This window comes from Nicotiana tabacum, chromosome 2, assembly GCF_000715075.1.
Source record: "Nicotiana tabacum cultivar K326 chromosome 2, ASM71507v2, whole genome shotgun sequence".
Taxonomy (NCBI): Eukaryota; Viridiplantae; Streptophyta; class Magnoliopsida; order Solanales; family Solanaceae; genus Nicotiana; species Nicotiana tabacum.
This window is the reverse complement of record NC_134081.1, coordinates 81782833-81801430: the sequence shown is the minus strand read 5'-3', so window position 1 is coordinate 81801430 and position 18598 is coordinate 81782833. Positions and strand designations below refer to the sequence as shown.

The window sequence follows — 18598 nt, the reverse complement described above, 5'->3', positions numbered from 1 at the left end:
GAGCGGAAATACACGAATTGGCTTGAGTCGATAATAATACTGTAATAATATTTGTGAGCGGAAATACATGAATTGGCTTGAGTCGTGCTGGGCACTGTTCTAAGAAACTATTTCAGCAATGTGAAATATTTTTCCATAATTAAACAAGCTCATATCTATTTATTTAGGGGATGCAGGAATAAACAAAATATTAATAATAAATCCAGCAAGTTAAAAAATTGTAAAAGAAAAAACTTGTGAACGAGAATTTGGCCGAAATGGGACTATAGAAGAAAGCTTAATAATTGCTATTATAATGGTTATGTAGCTAGGTAATGATTGAACTACAAAGGAGAAATAATTTTCTTTCTTTTGTTGATCATATGGATGGGTAGATTGTGACTATATAACCAAGAATAATGATGATAATCTTAACAAGTGGTTTAACACTTGTCTATGAACAATCATGCAAGAGGACACATTTGTCCATAGCTTCTAGAAGGCTTGCCATAAGTAAAAACTCTTTACATGCATATTGACACTTTGTTTAAGGCATAACACTTTGACTCATTTATTTTGAAAATACTACCACAGGTCCACTTCCACACTCAAAAGTACAGTTATCCATTTCCAGCAATCAAATATTAGCGAGGAAATTCTATAGAAGATATTGATACTCCAAAGCAACTGTGTCTGGTTGGAGAGTTAATATGATAACAGATAACATCGTCCCAAACAATAATGATCTCCCAAGGCCGAGCAATCACTTTGTTATGTTTTTGAGATGTCAGTGAGAATCCTGGCATCAAATATTGATATGTCAGTTTTTATCTTTGAATAAACGGAGGATATATAGAACTAACACAAGCAAAACCATGCAATCATCCTTCTTTATGAAGGAACTCTGTTTCAACCAAACATAATGACAACAGAAATCAGATTACTATCATTCAGAGAAATAGCATAAAACACTCATCTTGATATCATAAGATATGATTAGATGCTCCGTAATTGAAAGTTAACCCCTTACCTACATGTTCAAGAGTACTTCTATAGATGACCTTTGGGCTTCCTCAAGAACGGTCGACCCCATCACAATGGACCTACAAGTGGAAATACAGAATCACTAATTAAAGAGGAAAACAATAAAAAAGGCATTAAGAATATTTGATAGAACCATAAAGGAAGAAATCTTTGTAAAGTTATACCGCTCGTAGAGTGGTTAGTGACGCTAAAGTTAGATCTTTTGAAGTGGAATTTCAGCATTGATAATCCCCATTGTCACCAAAATGTCTCCAAGTAAACAACTTTCAGTCTTCCCCTGCAACAACACTCGTGAGGAAGCATATTTTTTTTTCTTTTTTCTTTTTATTTTAGTCAAATCATACAGTTGAAATCAAACAGAGTATTTCCTCTTCAAAATACACATGCAATTATAAAGCCACACATTCATACATACATAGATACAAACATATATAAATATATGACCTAAATAGTAAAATATTATAGTTCTTGTTCAGTTGTTCTCAGAATATTGGATTAAGTCCTTTGTTAGGTAAAATAGTAGTTAGGTTCTTCCAACTTTCATGTATAACCAGATTCCCCGCACACTTAAAATGCTTGTGGGAGTTTCCCCACATACTTGGATTACAATTGCAGACATTTAATTTAAATCTTGCATGTAGATCATTAGATGAACAAAGCTAAGTTGAAAACATATTTGGTTCAGTTTGTAAAGCAAGCCAACTTGAAAAGTTTCTGAAAGAACAAATATACAAGTCAACAGATATCAGAAGAGAACGTCCCCAAAGAGACCCTAGTTGTTTCAAGAGACTTGCTTTAAAATTCATATAACCGGACAACAACACAGGAAGCATCTTGAAAACAAAGGCATTTCAAATTTAAAAAATATGGCCTTTCATGACACTCTTCTTACATTTGAATCGATTTGAGTTGCAATTTTTTACCTCGTAAACTATATTTGAGGGCAAGGGGAACTGCAAGTCTCGCCTAAAGAAGAATTTGTTTAATTTTATCAAACTCACTAATTTCAGCAACAGAAGGCTTAAAATTTCAGTTTAGTTAAAAAAAGGTGACTTTTTTTCCAGAAAATCGCCAAAACAGATGGATAGGGGCAAAGAGAACACTTACAAGCTGGGTGCAGAAGGAAGGGGAGACCAGGAATAAATAGAACTACCATGAAAGTCTGTAAGAGTCATCTTAGCCTTCTTTTCTCGTCATTCTTTTTTGCTTGTCCTTTCTCGATTCTTCTTTGTTGTCTGTCCTTTTTCTCTTTCTGGTACACTCTAAAACCTGTGTTTTCAGAATTCGAAATTGATTGCTTCGGCAATAGCAATCCTCTATATGCATTCCACAACAGGATTTCAATTCTGAAGTTTGTGAAAATGGTAAGGTTCCTTACCAACAGGAAAATGACTCAATTAGTTAAGTGTTAGGATCGGGAACCGGGTAGTGCGGAGTATAGCCAATCAACAATATAATGGCAATAACAAAAATAATGGAAGTTGATAACAACGGCAATTAAAACATATAAAGAAGACACCAATTTAACGTGATTTGGTTAAAGTGACATACGTCCACAAGCGGAGAGGAGCAATTTACTATAACAATAAGAGTACAAAAGAGAGTACAAAATTAGAGTAAGCACTCTAATTAATTCCAAATATCCTAAGGGAATAACCTCACAAGATCACTCAAAAGAAAGGGTTCACACAAGTATTTCCCAACACTAACTCTCATACAAAATACTCTTAATAAAGGAGGAAAGGAAGAAATAAGAATTGAAGACAAGTCTTATTGGTGTATTTCCAAATGAGTAGAGAGTCCTCATTATATAGGAAGAGAAGAAAGAAATGCTTGGCCAACAATTGGCCACATCCTCTCAAAATACAAGGTCATTTATTTGGCCAATAAGGCCTTAAATAAAAGGCTCCAAATGTGCCAACAAGGCTCACAAATAAAAAGCCTAAATTTAAGGCCACCTTTTACAAATCTCCACCTTGGCCTAATTTTGGCTGATATAGTAAATTTGCTTCACCTTCTCCGCAAAAGCCCCGATGGGCATATGTAAAAATTTAATGTCATCAAAATCAGACAAGTTGTCTGATATCGAAAGAGTAGTAGGGCCTATAACAGTGGAGCCCAATAAAGTATATAACGAACCAGATCTATGTGCTTTCATGATCACAAGAGCACCTTGAAAAATTCTTAGAACTCCACCTTCACCGATGAATCTGCACCTAAGGGATTCTAAAGTGCCCAAAGATATGAGATTTTTCTTCAACTCAGGAATATATCTAACATCGGTGAGAGTTCTCACCACACCATCGTACATTCTAATCTGAATTGTACCTTTGCCAATAACGTTACAAGTAACATTGTTACCCAGTTGGACAACTCCACCTGCAACTGAATCATATGTAGAAAACAAGTCTCTGCTAGGACACATATGATATGAACAATCGGAATCTAAAATCCACTCTCATTGTCTTGTAATGATCCGGCCGGCCGTTTTGAGAGTTAAGCCCCAAACCCCTATTAACTACTTTCCCCATATCTATTTCTGCTATTGTGACTTGCCGGGATGATTGATTTTTAGTTTTGGAGTATTTTGGGATACTTAGTCCCTAAATGAGAGCTTAAGTCTTAGAATTTGGACCGTAGCCGAAACTGTGTGAAGACAGATCCGGAATGGAATTCCGTCAACTCGGTTAGCTCCGTTGAGTAATTTTGAGCTGAAGAGCACGTCCGGAATGTGTTTTGGAGGTCTGTAGTAGATTTAGGCTTGAATCGGCGAAAGTTAGATTTTCGGCGATTTCGGCCGATAGTGAAAATTTTGATATCGAGCTCGGAATGGATTTCCGAAAGTGGTTATAGGTTCGTAGTTCCATTTGTGACATGTGTGTAAAATGTGAGGTAATTCGGACTAGATTTGACGTGGTTCGATGTCGTTTGTAGAATTTGGAAAATTCTAAGTTCTTAAGCTTGAATCCGTGCTTAATTCATGATTTTTGGTGTTGTTCGATGTGGTTTGAAGGCTCGACTAAGTTTGTATGGTGTTATAGGATTGGTTGGTAGGTTTGGTGGAGGTCCCGGGAGCCTCAGGTGTGTTTCGGATGCTTAACAGAATGAAATTGGACTTAGGAAAATCTGGTTTTTTTCTGCAGAGTCTGGGTTCTAGCATGTCCTTCTTCGCATTCGCGAAGGTCCTCTTGCGAACGCGAAGAGTAAACTGATGAGGCAGGGATTTCTTATTCGCGAATGCGAAGTCTTGGTCGCGAACACGAAGCGATGGAGGCGTTACCCTTCGCGAACGTGACAAGCCCATCGCGAACGCGTAGTGTTAGGCACTGGGGAGGGGGAGTCAGCCTTTTCTACATCGCGAACACTGTCTCGCGAACACGAAGACCAGGGAAGGGTAGCCTACGTGAACGCGAGAATTGTCTCGCAAATGTTAAGGCTTGGCAGCCTATACTCTTCGCGAACGCGACAGTGCTCTCGCGAACGCGATGAACACCGTCGCCCAGCACTTAACAGAATCCAAATACGGGATTTAGCCAAAAATTCATTCTTCTCAAAAACCAAACGGTGTGAGACAATTTTTCAAGAGTTATTTCTTCCCCAAAGTGTTGGAAGTGACTCTAAACTATTTTCTTTCAATTATCCATTACATTTCTTGAATTATCAAGCTAAAATCTAGAGTTTTCATGATAGAATTAGGGGTTAGGGTAGAAACTAGAAATTTCGGAAATTTGGAGATTTAGACCTCAATTTGAGGTCGGATTCCAAAACCAATTATATATTCGGTCTCGGAGGTGAATGGGTAAATGGATTTTGGTTTGAACCTCGGGTTTTGACCAAGCGGGCCCGGTGTCGATATTTTTGACTTTTTGGAGGAAATTTTGGGAAATTTAATTTATGCAATATAATAAATTTCTTTAGCAATATTTGATATTATTGAGTCATTTTTTAATAGATACGAGTGGTTTGGAGGTGAATTCCAAAGGAAAAGCTGTGATTGAGAATTAAGTGGCCTTCGGAGCGAGGTAAGTGTTGTGTCTAACCCTGACTTGAGGGAATTAGGGACCTTAGATTACTTGCTAAGTGAAATTCATGTGAGCGGCATATATGTGAGGTGACGAGTACTTATGCGCCGCCAATTTACCTGTTTTCCATATTTCTCTATTTTTCTTATATTGTCTCATTCCTATGCCTAATTGCTGCATGTTATACTATTGTTTTTCAATTTATCGTTCTTATCATGTTTACGAATTTTCTGGTGATAATTGAGTTTTTAATTCAAAGTTGAGATTGATATATTTTGAGTTAATTTCGGAATTTTCGTTAAAATATTAATTTCGTTAATTAGATGAGTCTATTATTGTTGTATTTATGATATGTAATTGCTTTTGGCTAGATTTGGGCCATTCGGAGCCGGATATTCGAGGGAAAGACATTGTGACCAATTGATTGAGCTTGGTTCGAGGTAAGTGGCTTACCTAACTTTGTGCGGGGGAAATCCCCTTAAGATTTGGAATTATTGTGATATGTGAGCGCCGTGTACGTGAGGTGACGAGTACGTACATGGGCTAGTTGTGGTAAAACCTGATTTTCTTACTGAGCAGCAATATGTTTTCCTATTATTTTGAGTTATAACATTTTAATGAGTACTAATCTATTTTCATTCTTAATTGAGTTGTTCCAATATGTGTAGCTATCATGTTTAGTCTAACACAACATGTCTACGTGTCTTAATTGTTTATGTAATTATGTGCAGCATGCTTAGTGAATTTCATGCTTCTTTCCTGACTGGTACTTAGTCTAAATTGTAAGAATTTCGTGATATAGTTGTATTTCTATCATTCGCGCTGCATATTTACTTTGGGACTACGGAACGGTATTCCGGGAGATCCCCCTGTCTTGCATATTTACTTTGGGACTGTGGAACGGTATTTCGGGAGATCCCTCTGCACCTTTACTTTGGGACTACGGAACGGTATTCCGTGAGATCCCCCTGCACATTTACTTTGGGACTACGGAATGGTATTCCGGGAGATCCCCCTGTATATTTACTTTGGGACTACGAAACGGTATTCTGGGAAATCCCCCTGCTCATTTATGTTTGGGACTACGAGACGGTATCTCGGGAGATCCCCTGTTGTATTTCTGTGTACTGAGTTGTTACCTTCTATGATTCCATTGTTGTTAAATTTCAGCCTTTATTTTATTGCGGTATTACACTCTATATTGTTTTATTATATATTTACGAGTAGGGCCCTGACCTGACCTCGTCACTACTCGACCGAGGTTAGGCTTGGCACTTACTGGGTACCGATTATGGTGTACTCATGCTACTCTCTGCACATGTTTTTTGTGTGCAAATCCAGGTTCACCTTATCAGCCGCACTATCAGTGAGCCGGGACAGCTTTGGAGACTTCAAGGTATATCTTCCATGTCCGCAGACCTCGGAGTCCTCTTCTACTCTTTTTTATGTCCATCATTTTCTATATTTTTCCTTGTTAGACTCTGACGTATAGAGACACTAGATTTTTCCTTCTGTAGTTTGTGATTCACGATGTTTCGAGTTTTGGGATGTGTTGTGTATTTTTGAATAATTGGTTAAATTTATATTTTTTTTCATTATTCCGCAAAATGTTAGGCTTACCTAGTTATAGAGACTAGGTGCCGTCACGATGTCACACGGAGGGAAAATTGGGTCGTGCCAAGTTGGTATCAGGGAGCGTTAATATGAGACCCCCATCTGCTTGTCCTTAAAGACACGGTCCAGCACGGTGATGCTAAGGAGGTCACTATTGGAGATGATGGTGCATTGAGGATGCAAGGCAGGCTATGTGTGCCCAATGTAGATGATTTGCGTGAGTTGATTCTCCAGGAGCTCACAGTTCGCGGTTCTCTATTCATTCGGGTGCCGCAATGATATATCAGGACTTGAAACAACATTACTGGTGGAGGAGAATGAAGAAGAACATAGTAGAGTATGTGGCTCGATGTCTGAATTGCCAGCATGTAAAATATGAGCATCAATGACCAGGTGGATTGCTTCAGAAGCTAGAGATTCCGGAGTGGAAATGGGAGCGGATCAGTATGGATTTCGTTGTTGGACTCCCATGGACTCAGCGGAGGTTTGATGCAGTTTGGGTGATTGTGGATAGGCTGACCAAGTCGGCTCATTTCATTCTTGTGATGACTACCTATTCTTCCGAGCAGCTAGCTTGAATCTACATTCGTGAGATCATCAGGCTTCATGGCGCACCGGTATCTATTATCTCTGACTGGGGTACGCAGTTTATATCACGGTTCTGGAGAGCTGTACAACATGAGTTGGGTACTCGGGTTGAGTTGAGCACAATATTTTACCCTCAGACGGACGGGCAGTCCGAGCGCACTATTCAGATATTAAAGGATATGCTTGGTGCGTGTGTGATAGATTTTGGGGGTGCTTGGGACCAGTTCTTGTCACTTACGGAGTTTGCTTACAACAACAATTATCAGTCCAGCATTCAGATGGCACCATATGAGGCTCTGTACGGTAGGCGGTGTCGGTCCCCAGTGGGTTGATTCAAGCCCGGTGAGGCTAGATTATTGGGTACGGACTTGGTTCAGGATGCCTTGGAGAAGGTTAAGGTGATTCAGGATAGACTTCGCACGGCCTAGTCCAGACAGAAAAGTTATGCAGACCGAAAGGTTCGTGATATTGCATTCATGGTTGGTGAGCGAGTCTTGCTCCGAGTTTTGCCTATGAAGGGCGTTATGAGGTTTGGAAAGAAGGGCAAGTTGAGCCCAAGGTTCATTGGTCCATTTGAGGTTTTGCGTCGAGTTGGGGGGGGTTGCTTATGAGCTTGCCTTGCCTCCCAGTCTAGCAAGAGTTCATCAGGTATTCCATGTTTCTATCCTCTAAAAGTATCACGACGATCCGTCCCATGTGTAGGATTTCAGCTCAGTTCAATCGGACAAGGATCTATCCTATGTTGAGGAGCCAGTGGTTATTTTAGACAGGCATGTCAGAAAGCTAAGATCAAAGAACATTGCTTTCGTGAAGGTTCATTGGAGGGGACAACCGATCGAGGAGGCAACTTGGGAGACCGAGCAGGATACGCGCAGCCGTTATCCGCATCTTTTTACCACTTCAGGTTTGTCTCTATGCTCGTTCGAGGACGAACGATTGTTTTAAGAGGGGGAGGATGTAACGACCCGGCCGACCATTTTGAGAGTTAGAGCCCCAAACCCCTATTAACTGCTTTCTCCATATCTATTTCTGCTATTGTGACTTGCCGGGATGATTGGTATTGAGTTTCGAAGTGTTTTGGGACACTTAGTCCCTAAATGAGAGCTTAAGTCTTAGAATTTGGACCGTAGTTAAAACTGTGTGAAGACGGATCCGGAATGGAATTCCGTCGACTCCGTTAGCTCCATTGAGTGATTTTGAGCTGAGGAGCGCGTTCGGAATGTGTTTTGGAGGTCTGTAGTAGATTTAGGCTTGAATCGGCAAAAGTTAGATTTTCGACGATCTCGGCCGATAGTGAAAATTTTGATATCGGGCTCGGAATGGATTTCCGAAGTGGTTGTAGGTTTGTAGTGTCATTTGTGACCTGTGTGTAAAATATGAGGTAATTCGGACTAGATTTGACGTGGTTCGGCGTCGTTTGTAGAATTTGGAAAATTCTAAGTTCTTAGGATTGAATCCGTGCTTAGTTCATGATTTTTGGTATTGTTCGATGTGGTTTGAAGGCTCGACTAAGTTTGTATGGTGTTATAGGATTGGTTGGTAGGTTTGGTAGAGGTCCCGAGGGCTTCAGGTGTGTTTCGGATGCTTAACGGAATGAAATTGGACTTAGGAAAATCTTGTGCTTTTACTGGTTCTGTTGTAATCGCACCTGCGGGCAAGAAAATTGGCGCAAAAGCGGGAAAATGGAGGAGTGCTAGGGGTCACAGGTGCGAGGTGATTTCTGCATCTGCGATGCCCGCAGATGCTTAGGGGTCTTCGCATGTGCGCAAGGTCCGCAGAAGCGGAAGGGAACTCCGCAGGCGCGCACGCGTAAATGTGGCCCTTTCATCGTAGGTGCGAAGGTAGAGGGGGGGGTAAGTGATTTGCGCAGATGCGCACATGTTGCCTCACAAGCGCACCCGCAGGTGCGAGCCCAGGCTCCGCAGGTGCGTAAATACCTGGGCAGTGGTTAAAACCGAAGGGCTTCGCGATTTTCGTCATTTTTGGACTTTGCAACTCGGTTTAGGGCGATTGTTGAGAGCATTTTCGAGGGATTTCTTGAGGTAAGTCCCTTGTGCTTATTTTTTGATCATTAGTCATGCTTCCCCATGTAGTTTCCTACCTAGTTAGTGTGTATTTAAGGTAGAAATTGGAAGTTGGAGGCTAGGGATTTGGGAGTTTGAATTATGGATTTGGAGGACCATTTCGTGTCGGATTTTAGTAAAATTGATATGGTTAGACTCGTGAGTGAATATGCTTTCAGATTTTGTGACTTTTGTCGGGTTACGAGATGTGGGCCCCACGAGCATTTTTGAGTTAATTTCAGATTTTTCGTTAAAATGTTGATTTCGTAATTTAGATGAGTCTATTATTGTTGTACTTATAATATGTAATTGCTTTTGGCTAGATTTAGGCCATTCGGAGCCGAATATTTGAGGGAAAGGCATTGTGACCAATTGATTGAGCTTGGTTCAAGGTAAGTTGCTTGCCTAACTTTGTATGGGGGAAATCCCCTTAAGATTTGGAACTATTGAGCTATGTGAGCGCCGTGTACATGAGGTGATGAGTACGTACACGGGCTAGTTATGGTAAAACCCGATTTTCTTACCGAGCAGCAACATGTTTTTCTGTTATTTTGAGTTATACCATTTTAATAAGTACTAATCTATTTTCATTCTTAATTGAGCTATTCCAATATGTGTAGCTATTATGTTTAGTCTAATACAACATGTCTACGTGTCTTAATTATTTATGTGAATTATGTGCATCATGCTTAGTGAATTTCTTGCTTCTTCCCTGACTGGTACTTAGTCTAAATTGTAAGAATTTTGTGATGTAGTTGTATTTCTATCATTCGCGTTGCATATTTACTTTGTGACTACGGAACGGTATTCTGGGAGATCCCCCTGTCTTGCATATTTACTTTGAGACTGCGGAACGGTATTCCGGGAGACCCCCCTGCACCTTTACTTTGGGACTATGGAATGGAATTCCGGGAGATCCCCCTGCACATTTACTTTGGGACTACGGAACGGTATTCCAGGAGATCCCCCTGCACATTTACTTTGGTACTACGGAACGATTTTCCTGAAGATCCCCCTGCTCATTTACGTTTGGGACTACGAGACGGTATCTCGGGAGATCCCCTGTTATGTTTCTGTGTACTGAGTTGTTACCTTCTATGATTTCATTGTTGTTAAATTTCAGCCATTATTTTATTGCGGTATTACACTCTATATTATTTTATTATATATTTACCAGTACGGCCCTTACCTGACCTCGTCACTACTCGACCGAGGTTAGGCTTGGCACTTACTGGGTACCGATTGTGGTGTACTCATGCTACTCTCTATACATATTTTTCGTATGCATATCCAGGTACACCTTATCAGCCGCACTATCAGTGAGCCAGGACAGCTTTCGATACTTCAAGGTATATCTGCCGCGTCCGCAGACCTCGGAGTCTCCTTCTACTCTTTCTCATGTCCATCATTTTTTTGTATTTTTCCTTGTTAGACTCTGACGTATAGAGACACTAGATTTTTCCTTCTGTAGTTTGTGATTCACGATGTTCTGGGTTTTGGGATTTGTTGTGTATTTTTGAATAATTGGTTAAATTTATATTTTTATTTTATTATTCCGCAAAATATTAGGCTTACCTAATTGTAGAGACTAGGTGTCGTCACGACGTCACACGGAGGGGAAATTGGGTTGTGACATGTCTAATCTGAAACTAGTTTTAGTTGCTAAAAATATAGTTCCCTCAATCTCATCAGTTGCTACACTACCTTCGGTGGTGTCATTATTTTTGTGCTCATTTTTCCTTTCCTTATGCTTTTCTTTATTTTTCAGCTTATAGCATTCGGAGATAATGTGACATTTCTTATGACAATAGCGACACTGTAAATTATTATATCTGGATATGGAGTCGGATTTGCCCATAATAAACAAGCCAACTTCCGCTTGAGTTCCACTAGCCTCCCCAATAATATCATTATTTATATGTTCTTTTAATTTTAAGATAGATTTAATATCCTTATAAGAGATATTATCTTTTACATAAAGCATAGTATCTCTTATATGCTTAAAGGATGGGGGTAGGAACAAAGCGGTAACACAGCTTGATCCTCATCTTTAATTTTAGCATCTATATTACTCAAATCCATAAGAATGGAATCAAATGTGTCAAGATGTGAGAGAATAGATGTACCTTTACCCATACGAATTGTATAAAGCTTCTGCTTCATGTAAAGTCTATTTTCCACCATCCTCTTCATATATAAGGTTTTCAATTTTTTTCACATGCCTTTGGCTGTGGTTTCTACAGAAACTTCACGTAAAACCTCATTTGAGAGATTTAAGATGATACCTGATTTTTTCTTTTATCTACAATGGCAAACTCCTCGTCCGTCATTTTATCCGGCTTCTTCTCCTTTCCTTGCAACGCCAAGTCTAAGCCATCCTGAATTAGGATAGCTTCCATCTTTAATTGCCATATTCTGAAGTTTTCACTTCTGTCAAATTTCTCAACATAAGTCTTTGTTAAAGTCATATTGGCTACTGAAACAAACCTGGTTAAATCCGGCTCTGATATCAATTTGTTAGGATTGAAAACCCGGGTAGTGCGGAATATAACCAAACAACGGTAAAATGGCAATAACAAAGACAATGAAAGTTGATAACAACGGAAATTAAAACATATAAAGAAGACATCAATTTAATGTGGTTCGGTCAAAGTGACCTACGTCCACAAGCGGAGAGGAACAATTTAGTATAACAATAAGAGTACAAAAGAGAGTATAAAATTAGAGTAAAAACTCTAATTAATCCCAAATATCCTAAGAGAATAACCTCACAAGCTTTCTCCAAAAAAAGGATTCACACAAGTTCTTCCCAACACTAACTCTCATACAAAATACTCTTAATAAAGGAGGAAAGAAAGAAATAAGAATTGAAGACAAGTCTTTTTGGTATGTTTCCAAATGAGTAGAGAGTCTTCATTATATAGGAAGAGAAGAAATAAATGCTTGGCCAACAATTGGTCGCATCCGCTCAAAATACAAGGCCATTTATTTGGCTAACAAGGCCTTAAATAAAAAGTTCCAAATGTGCCAACAAGGCTCACAAATAAAAAGCCTAAATGTAAGGCCACCTTTTACATTAAGTGATGGAGGAGGAAATAGATATAGGCTTTACTTAAATAGAAGTGATAGCTAGAGAGCACTCTCAAGTCTCACCTTCCTTGTTCTTCCAAAGGTGTTGCAGCAGGATATTAAGAGCGCTCTCAATATTTGGTTTTGCAAAAGAAATTACAGTTAGACAAAGCAGAAATATAAAATATCCAACCAAGGGAAGGCATAAAAAAATCCGAACCTCCTAATAGACTTTGGACGAATAGAAGAATAGTTCGACAACCATAGCTGAAGAACAATTGTCCTGAAGAAAAAAAAATGATAAACCCATCTTAAACAAAAGGAAACTCGTATTTTTTATGATATAGTATGCACTATTTTTCATTGACAGACTACAGGCTTCAAGTTGTCCCGAACAACATAATTAAATTGCTATGGTATAAATAAGATCATTATCCACGCATATACTATGACTTGGTTATCCTCTTCTACTACAACTCTTCATTGCCCTACTCTATTACAAGTTACAACAATAACAAAAATTATTGTAGGTGTTCATTACAGGGAAGGGGAAAAGAACCAAACAATGAGAAAGGAAAAACCAAAAAAAATAGAAAAAAGATCGAAAGACCTTACAGAAAATAAATTAACTATATGATGGGCATGCATAAGATATAATTTTATACTCACTCGAGATTACACAGAAAAATTAAGATTGAATCTCCCAAAGCACATTTTTTTTCAGACCCAGTAAAAGTATATGTATTATGCATCGAGTAGTCTCTATCGAGGAGTCAAAAGCAAAATTGAGTATTGAAGCTCAAAACAAACAAAAAAAGTGACAGACACAAGGATGGCCAAAGATATAAATCTAAAACAAAGAAACATAAAAATTGGGAACACCTTCACATCCTAATCCACTGTCAAGATGTTATGAACCCGTCATTGGACCCAGTGTTGGATAATGATGTAGTTGGGCTGAAAAACCAAATAGGAGAAGAACTTGGGCATGGGGATCAATTGCGTATGAGCAGAATATTAAAACAGTCCAATTGGCTTTTGGGGGATTTTATATGGCAAGCCGGATGAGGCAAGTATCAATAGCTGGTTTGTTATAGGGGAATATTATATTGTTATAATAGACATGTCTAGTATCAGTAGTGGTATCGTTAATGTGTAATATTGCAGCTCTTTTCTGTCTCTTCCCCACTTTCTTGCTGTAATCCCTTCTCACCTCTTACCCTTCTGTTGCAGCTTTTTAATTTCCTTCAAGTTTGCAATTTTCTTTCAGTTGTTGAATCAAATTACCCTATTAGTTTCTATCAAAAGTTTGGTTTACTTCATTCGTGATTTCATTGTTATCTGCCAAATGGTAAATACTCGACTCAAGCAACTAGAAGCCGCACAAACGGGCATGGCCCGGGAGATGTCTGAACTCCGCACAATATTTGATGGTCAGCATAAATTGATGCAAGAGGTTCTTTCTCAGGTGGCTTCCATTGGATCTCAGTTGAACGGGTCCGTAGCAGAGACATCTCGTTCAAAGACGACTGAGGTAGTTCTGTCCACAAATGATAGTGGTGGTAACTATGTCATGCTCCGTTTCAGGTTGACAGGTATATTTCGTTCTACAAAATTCTTCCAGAACAGAGGCTGACGATTGCTTCATTTTACTTAGACGGGGAGGTATTTTATTACCGTGCGTGACAAATTTCCAATTCCCTCAGTTGGCGAGTTGTTTGATGAATTATATGGGGCTAAATTTTTCTCGAAGTTGGATCTCTTGTCTGGTTATTATCAGTTCCGTGTTCACCCTGTTGATGTTCCTAAGATGGCATTCCAGATACATGATGGCCATTACGAGTTTTTGGTTACGCTGTTCAGTTTATCCAATGCCCCATCGACCTTTCAAGCAACCATGAATGACATTTTTCGGCCTCATCTTCGCAAATTTGTACTCGTATTCTTTGATGATATTCTCATCTATAGTTCATCTTGGTCGTTGCATTTGGAGCATTTGGAGTTAGTCCTCAAATTGCTCCAACGACACCAATTGGTTGCAAAGTGCAGCAAATGTCAGTTTGGGCAGACCAAGGTGGATTATTTGGGCCATGTTATATCTTCATATGGGCTTGTCGTCGACCCCTCAAAAATTTCTATTGTACAACAATGGTCCACACCAAGTCAGTTAAAGATGTTCGCAGTTTCTTGGGCCTTGCGGGCTATTATAGGCGATTTATTCGTCACTTTGCCATTGTGGCCAGTACATTGTCTGATTTACTCCGGAAAGACACCTTTGTTTGGAATGAGCAAGCTCAACAAGCCTTTGAGGACCTAAAGTCTAGGCTTAGCTCTACTCCAGTTCTGGCCCTGCCCAACTTCGATGATGATTTTACTCTGGAGAATGATGCCTCGGGCGTAGGGATTGGGGCAATCCTGTCACAGAAAGGGCATTCCATTGCCTTTTATAGTCAAAATTTATGTCCTAGGATGCCAAAAGCCTCAACTTACCACCGAGAGATGTATGCCATTACGCAAGCTGTGGAAAAATGGAGGCAATATCTTTTAGGGCGATGTTTCACAATAATCACTGACCAGCAGTCCCTCAAAAACCTCACAACTCAAATAATTCAGACCCCGGAATAACAAAAGTGGCTAGGAAAATTAGTTGGGTATGATTTCACCATCAATTATCAATTGGGAAAACAGAATATGGTTGCGGATGCCCTGTCTAGACCACCTGAGGTTGGTACATTTTATGCTATTTTTGAGCGTTCATTTGAATGGCTCGCTGAGTTGATAGAGGTAAACAAAATTCATCCTGAGTTGTTGGCCATCCAGCAGGGCATGGAAAACAAACCTATGGATTATGCAGCCTACTCTTTTCGCAAAGGGTTGCTCTTTTACAAAGGTCGTCTAGTAATACCACGCGATTCTTCCTTAAAGTAACTTTTGCTTTAGGAATGTCCTGATTCAAAGATAGGCTGACATGCCGGTATTGCTCGTACTTTTCATTGCTTATCCTCAAACTTTTACTGTCCAGCAATGCGTAATGATGTTAAGGTTTACATTGCCTCTAGCCAAATATGCCAACGATCCAAGGACATTAATAAGCTACCTGCGGGTCTTTTACAACCGTTACCTGTTCCCGAAATGGTTTTTGAGGGGATAGTTATGGATTTCATCACTTGCTTGCCGAGCTCTAAGGGAAAAGCCACCATTATGACCGTGGTTGAAAGACTTTCTAAGTTCGGGCACTTTATTCATTTACCGGTAACTTTCACTGCCCAGTCCATGGCTGAAGCTTTTGTAGTCCATATCATTAAGTTGCATGGTCCTCCTCGAACAATTGTGACGCATCGAGACCCTCGCTTCCTACATTCGTTTTGGCAAGAGCTTAATCGTTTACAGGGGACTGTTTTGGCCATGAGTATTGCTTACCATTCCCAAATCAACGGGCAATCTGAGGCATTAAATAAGTGTATGGATCAATATCTAAGGTGTTTTGTGGCTGACAGCCCGCATGAATGGGTACCTATATTACCATGGGCCGAGTTTTGGTATAATACAGCTTTTCAAACTTCATCGGGGATGACACCCTTCCAAGCATTATATGGCAGAGAACCTCCCACCATCGCTCGCTATGTGTTGGGCAGTGCTTCCGATGATTTAATTGAGCAGTACATGCTACGATGAGATGAAGTACATGGGATTCTGAAGTTTAATCTGTCCAAGTCACAATCCCGCATGAAAAAAGATGCTGATAAGGGGCGAACTGATGATCATTTTGAGGAAGGTGACTGGGTATTCGTGAAATTGCAGCCATATAAGCAACAATCTTTAAGGAGCGCTCACCAACACAAGCTAAGTAGGAAGTACTTTGGACCTTACAAGGTACTGAAGCGGATTGGCTATGTGGCATACAAGCTTCAATTACTTGAAGAAGTTAGGATTCATTCAGTGTTCCACATTTCATTACTCAAGCGCTGTAAGGGGCAGCCAGATGAACAGATTACACCATTACAACTTCAAGATTCAGCTGCTCAGAACCTTGGGGACAAGGTTCTCTTTTCAGGAGGGAGTAATGTTATGAACCCGTCATTGGACCCAGTATTGGATAATAATGTAGTTGGGCTGGAAGACTAAATGGGAGAAGAACTTGGGCCTGGGGATCAATTGCGTAGGAGCAGAAGATTGAAACAGCCCAATAGGCTTTTGGGGGATTTTATATGGCAAGCTGGATGAGGCAAGTGTCAATAGCTGGTTTGTTATAGGGGAATATTATATTGTTATAATAGACATGTCTAGTATCAGTAGTGATATCGTTAATGTGTAATGTTGCAGCTCTCTCTCTGTCTCTTCCCCACTTTCTTGGTGTAATCCCTCCTCATCTCTTATCCTTCTGCTGCAGCTTTTCAATTTCCTTCAAGTTTGTAATTTCCTTTCAGTTGTTGAATCAAATTTCCCTATTAGTTGCTATCAAAAGTTTGGTTTACTTCACAAGACAAACACTTCGAAATACAAATGAAATGGGGAAAGAAGAACAATAAAAAGTATCAACCGAATTCCCATGGGTGGACTAATACTCTTCCAAAACTTGATGTAAGAAGGGGAAGCAAAAGAAATTTAATAAGCAGACACAAATCAAATAGCAACCAAACATGAAGATTTTCAACCTTTGGTTATTTCTCACAAAGGGAAGTTGCTTCTCCATCCCAATTGATTTCTTCTCTGCCTTTCAACTGGAATTTAAAACCTGAAGGTTTTGGTTTGAAACAATTTATGGGTCATGGGTTTATTAGATAAACGGTTAGCAAAAGAAAATGGGTGCTATCGTTATTTTGAGTTCGGAACCAAAATGTGGATTTTTTGGACTCAAAGAATCAAAATGTATGGAAAAAAAAATATAGTGACCAAAATATAAATAACGCCCTTTTAAAGGGCGCTATACCTTAACGGCCGTTTGCCCGTTAAGGTATAGCGCCCTTTTAAAAGGCGCTATAGTTGAACTTGAAAAGAGCGGGAGGGTATAGCGCTTTTTATTAAGACACTATAGTATAGCGTTTTAATAAAAAGGCGTTATACCCACATAAAAACCCGTCCCCTTCCCTTCCCCACCAAACCAGAAACTCCCCCCTTAAAACAAAAAAAAATAGCGGTCCTCCCCCCCCTATTTTCACGAAAAAATGCTCAAGTGGAGCCCACCGGTCCCACAAAAAGTATAGGTTCTCGGTCCCACATTCTTGCTAAAGCGTATTCTAGTAGTGGGTTGATCGTTTCAGCTCCAAATCACCAAATCTTCAACTTTTCAAAAATCTTAAATCGAGGTATTCCGACTTAGTTTTTGTTAAAACTCGTATAAAAAATGTATATTAGTTGTTTTTAATGTGCTCTATGTTATTTTGTGCTTATTTTGTGATTTAACTAATTTGTTATTTTTTATCCGGACTATAGTATTAGTGTGCTAAAAAATATGGTAAAATAGAGAAATTGTTATTAGTTGTTAAAACAAATATTAATTAGTTACTTTTTACTGTGGTATATATATTTTTGTGATTGTTTTTTTATTAAATTAATTTATTGTTGTTATCTGCTTTAGATTATTTATTTGCTAAAAGACTAGTAAAATAGATAAATTGTTAGTTTAGTTCCCTGTAGTGGTATCTTGTGGCCTAATGTAGTGCTCGTATTTGTAATGTAGTGCCCTTTAGCGTAGTAAAATGTAGTGCCCTTTAGCGTAGTATCCTTATAGTTATTGAAATTAATCATTTAAAATAACAGACCTATTGAGTGATAAATTGGAAAAATTTTCTCATCAAGAACACAAGAATTCAGGATATCTTGGTGCTACTGGGCCTCAAATATCGAGCGTGGAACCCATATGTGAATATTTAATAATTAAATCTTATATAATTATGAAAATTAATTATATAATTTTATTATAGTCAAAAATAAGTGAGTAACAAACAAACATATAAAATAATAAAACTAACATGTAAAATAATAAAAGTAACATATACAATATTAAAAAAGCATATAAATAATAAACTAACATATAAATAATAAAACTAACATTTAAAATAACAAACCTATTGAGTGATAAATCGGAAAAATTTTCTCATCATGAACACAAGAATTCAGGATACCTTAGTGCTATTAGGTCTCAAATATCGAGCCCAGAACCCATATGTAAGTATTTAATAATTAAATTTTATATAATTATAAAAATTAATTATATAA

The 18598-nt window shown here is 38.9% G+C and overlaps 1 long non-coding RNA gene across 1 annotated transcript; it reads right to left on the bottom strand.

The window, feature by feature from the left end:
• Positions 1-272: 272 nt before the first annotated feature.
• On the bottom strand, positions 273-2675 carry LOC107829962 (uncharacterized). The gene is made up of 4 exons (XR_001658049.2): positions 2131-2675; positions 1188-1300; positions 1010-1082; positions 273-778 (listed from the first exon to the last, which is right to left on the bottom strand). It is a non-coding gene; the product is annotated as an uncharacterized LOC107829962 (long non-coding RNA).
• Between the last annotated feature and the right edge of the window lie 15923 nt (positions 2676-18598).